The sequence below is a fragment of the Sinocyclocheilus anshuiensis genome, unplaced genomic scaffold, assembly GCF_001515605.1.
Source record: "Sinocyclocheilus anshuiensis isolate Anshui unplaced genomic scaffold, SAMN03320099.WGS_v1.1 scaffold88, whole genome shotgun sequence".
NCBI lineage: Eukaryota > Metazoa > Chordata > Actinopteri > Cypriniformes > Cyprinidae > Sinocyclocheilus > Sinocyclocheilus anshuiensis.
In genome coordinates, this window is record NW_015555728.1 from 353319 (window position 1) to 357975 (window position 4657).

The window sequence follows — 4657 nt, forward strand, 5'->3', positions numbered from 1 at the left end:
TAATAAAGGAGCCATAAAGATGTCGGCAGTGATATTCTTTACTCTGTACCTTGAAAATGACTTGCCTTTTAGCAATTACGCCTTTTTGTAGTTTTGCACCCTGGAAAACTGCATAAAAGGTAAAGTAATAGTGCTGACAACTAATAATTTTTTTGATAAACATAATTTACCTTGAATAAGGTCTTAGACAGTGAAAACCTTAACAGAGTAATTGTCAAAAACCGCTGTGTTCAATGACCTATGTCAGGGGTAGGCAAGTTCGGTCCTAGAGAGCCGCAGTCCTGCAGAGTTCAGCTCCAACCCTGAAAAAAAAACTCACCTGCCTATAGCCTTAGTAATCCCAAAGACATTGATTAGCTTGTTCAGGTGTGTCTGATTAGAGTTGGAACTGAACTCTGCAGGACTGCGGCTCTCTAGGACCGAACTTGCCTACCCCTGACCTATGTTCAAGTAGCCTAATAAGTTTCCTTCACATTTAGTATGATGGAGTGTGAGAGATAGGCAGCTGCTGAAAGTTGACAATTGGATATTTGAAGTGTCTCGCCAAGTGTTGAACTGCAAAAAGACAAAGCAACATAAAAGACAGCTTTTGAAGGGTGTGTGAAGGTTACCAACTGCTAGTGAGGGGTTGTTATCATCATTAGAGAGCAGTTGACTTTGGCAGTGGATGACAATTAGATCTGATGACTTGAAGCTGTGAGTAAAAGTGCATTAATAATGGATATTTTGAGGGTTTTTGCCCTTCTAAAGCTTTGCTTTTTAATAATTTTCTTTTATAGAGACATTATCAAGAGGGCAGGAATGGTATATCAACACATAAAACAGGCTAAATATTTAAACGTACATCTCCTATGTGACCACCATAGCTCAACATTAACCCCTATGCCACAGCTCCAACATGACTTTTCTAGCAGAGACAGCCTTGTCTGCATTTAACAGGGCAGTCCAATTTAAGTGACATAGGTATACACATTTTAAACATGTTCCTTCATCCACACAACTTATTTAGCTGAGGTTGTTAAGACACATTCTACACTTTCTACAGATGTTTCAGGTCGGCCTGACCTTGCCACCTCAGACTAGAAGAGTTGTTCCTTTGCAGTAGTGATTCAGACTCCCCACAGCATACAGTCTCTCTCTCTCTCTTTCTCTTTCTCTCCCTCCTCTAATTAAGATGCTCCTGTGGGCATGCTACCTGCATTACTGTCTAAGCGCTCTTCCCTCCACTCACTCCTCAGAGAGGGAAGCTAAATTGTCTGCTGTTCACACAGGTTATGCCTTGAAGAGAAAAATCCATTCCTGGGCCAATCTCTTTGAAGACACTGCAATCAATGAAATCTATTCTAGCAAGATTTCTACTAAACTATTAGATATATTACATGGTTAAAACATTTTTTTCTCTGATGTGGCCTCGATACGTTGATAATGATGGTCCTAGAAATGTATTTGCCCAACATGAGGAATTAAAAGTGATGAATCTGTCATTACTCACTCATTACTCACTCATTCCAAACCTACTTGCTGTTATTTTTAAATGTGCACTGTAACTTTTTTTGTTCAAAATTTACGAAATTATATGATAAGACTGAGTACAGCATGAATCCATCTTCCAAAACGTGTTTTTGTCTTGTCCTGAATCACCATGGTATGCCTATAACAAGTGTTTATATTCTGACTATTTTAGACCACTGTGGAGTAGCCCAGTACCTGTGTGACTCGTACATAAATTGAGAGAAGCAGCTAAGGCTACAATGTTCCTCCACAAGACAAGACGCATGCAGTTTTGTTTATTACCCGGGAGAGCAACAAAAGTTACATAGTGTATCTTTAAGTCAGGAGTGTGTGTCTAAACCTGTTACTGGAGGGCCAGTGTCCAGCACAGTTTAGCTCCAACCTCAATTAAACAAATTAAGGTCTTCAGACTCACTAGAAACAGAGATTGTCTTCTTATTGGGAGATAAGAGGGTCTGTATTACGTACCATTAGAAAAGCGTAATGGCTAATCACTTGGATCACGTGAGGTACCTCAGCCAGTCATACAATGGCAGTGAGGACAATGGCCGGCTTTCACAGTTCTTCGACGGTCAGTTACAGTTTACATTGCATAGTAATAAAAGAGCGTGAATTGCTGGTCACTTACTGGTCACTGCAATTTAAGATTAGGTTTTATTCTGTTCATTTAAAAAAAACAGCATGATTGGGCATACATAAAACTGATACTAGTCACTAAAAATGTAATTTTTTGGTTGAAATCTGGAAGCCATAGAAAGGATATCTTTTATTTATTAAAATATTTATTTTTTACATTTATTCATTAAAAACCGTTAGGCCTATATCATCATACGCAGCAGCAGTCACAAGTCATTACATTTCAAGTCTATTTATTGAAACTCGGAAGCCATAGAAAGAACATATTTCATTTTCATTAAACAACATACAATATAATACAATCATTTAAATAATTCATGTCCGTTATTCATTAAAATGCATAATTTCAACATAAGCCATATGGTCACATAATAGTCATTACAATTCAAGTCTAATTTCAGGTAAAACCTGAAAACCACAGAAAGAAAACATCGATATTTTTAGACAATACACAATATTACATATATTTTATTAAATAGTTATGCGACACAAATTTGCTGGTAATAATGCCATAAACGAGTCCTACCTGTCGCAACATTCCCTACTCTGCCTTCTCTTAATAAATAACATTTTTATCAAGGTAAAATCTACATATAGTTCTCAACAACAGTATTGTTTAGTGTAAAACATGTTGAAGATTAGCGAACAGGTTGTTGATTCATTAAATGATAAGCTATTTCCTCACAAAATCTGTTTATTCAGCGTCGTGAAACCTCTCCTCCATTGACATCCATTCAAAAAAAAATCCATTCTTTCCCTATGTAACTTCAAAGCCACAGCGTTAGCATTCACTCATTTAATTTCATAAAATACACTTGATGTGTATTTTAAACTACATGTAGTTATCATATGAACAACAGGTCAGTTGATCATACAAGCTTTAAGCACATAGTAGCATCTCTTGATTATCGATAATTTCTTGAACATTTCTTTCATTATTTTTAGTCGAATGTGAAGTTGCAATTCCTTACTTCATTAAGAGTCATTAATTTGGTAACTCACTTAATTCATTAATTCGCTCCAGCTGATTGTTTTTTTTTTGTTCACTAAAAACAACTAGCTCATTAGTGTCACAAAATCATGCTTAGCAGTGGGGAGTCAGCAGATGTGTTACACTTTACAGATGTGGTAACAGTTAACTGCATAAAGTTACCTCAAAAAATTCCACAGAAAAAAAAAATAACAGCATGCTGGTTTGGGACTTCATGAGAGTGAATAATGACAAAAATGTTATTTTTGGTTAAACTATTCCATTAATTACATTTTCTTCTTTCCTTTGGCAATGCGTTTCTTGCCTTAAGCCATTCAGCCCAGAAAATAAATTTGTGACATCATCTACTTGGTTGTTCTAATGAGAGAGGACTGTATTCCACAGCTGCTATTAGTTGAAACAAATAAAAATTTTCTTCCTTTAAATTTCTTTTTTCTTTTTTTGCCCTTTAGGCTCATTACTATAATTGGTTTGGTAGCTAGTAGAGGGAATGGTATCAGATGGTACCATAATTTATACCATTGTCCTGAAAAAATACTATATTCATGTAACACATGGTATATACTGTATAGTACATGGTTCTCTGGGGTACTTGAAAAATATCATGGCACTAACATGTTCATTTCCAAAAAGGCAAAATAATACCATGGACTAAACATATACGCTTTAGGATTCATATGTACTGTAAAAATAAATCTATTTTTAAGAGCATGAGATTTAGAGCTTTGTGACACATCTTCTTTGTTTATGTTCTTCAACATGAACTAACTGCAGACATTTTAGCTGCACACAGACATGGATTTAACACAACACACAATTGCACAGAATGCAGTAAGCTCAGTTCAGATGGAGAGAAAGAGGGACCTGATAACAAATGTGTTCCAACTTAGCTGACCTTTGATGTCAGTCCCACAAATCCGAGGTGCTTTGAGCACGTCTGTCCTTGGAAGTCGAAGCAGAGAAGATTCCCTTGTGGGAAAGATATTGTAATCCTTAGCAGAATAAGAATAAGTGTGTTGAAGAATTGTTTTGTTGAAAGAGTTTCAGAAATTACCCTTGAGTCTCTGCAGTGCCGTTCAAAGATCATAGCAAAATAAAGAAAATACGATAACGAAATGAAAATATTACCTCATGTTTTCAAGTTTTTAAATGGGTTTGCCTGGGTCAGTCTGCCTTTTAAGCTACTGATGTTGATGTTTAGATGGTTTTGACTCAGAAATCGAGTTTTTGATGCCTGTGCTTCCCCTGCATGAATGAGCTGAAGATTCATAGCTGTTTTTGCATGCTGAAGAAAATGCACCTTTATTGTTTATTTTTGTCCTTTTTACCATTTTATAAGCAGTAACTGAGACAAAATTAAAGCATGGAAGGAGTCACCTGCATGAGCGTCACTGCACGTGTCCCACAAATTCCTTCATGTATAGAGGTTCAGCATTATGCACACTTGGGCTGCACGATAAATCGCATGCGATATTTAACGCGCATCTTATCAGTAAAGCTGGTTCTGTAATCAGTGGT

The 4657-nt window shown here is 36.4% G+C and overlaps 1 protein-coding gene across 2 annotated transcripts in view; it reads left to right on the forward strand.

Annotated features, from left to right (window-relative positions):
* LOC107672748 (armadillo repeat protein deleted in velo-cardio-facial syndrome homolog) overlaps nt 1-4657 on the forward strand; it is a 267938-nt gene that overhangs the window by 132724 nt on the left and 130557 nt on the right. The gene's annotated exons all lie outside the window — the stretch shown is intronic.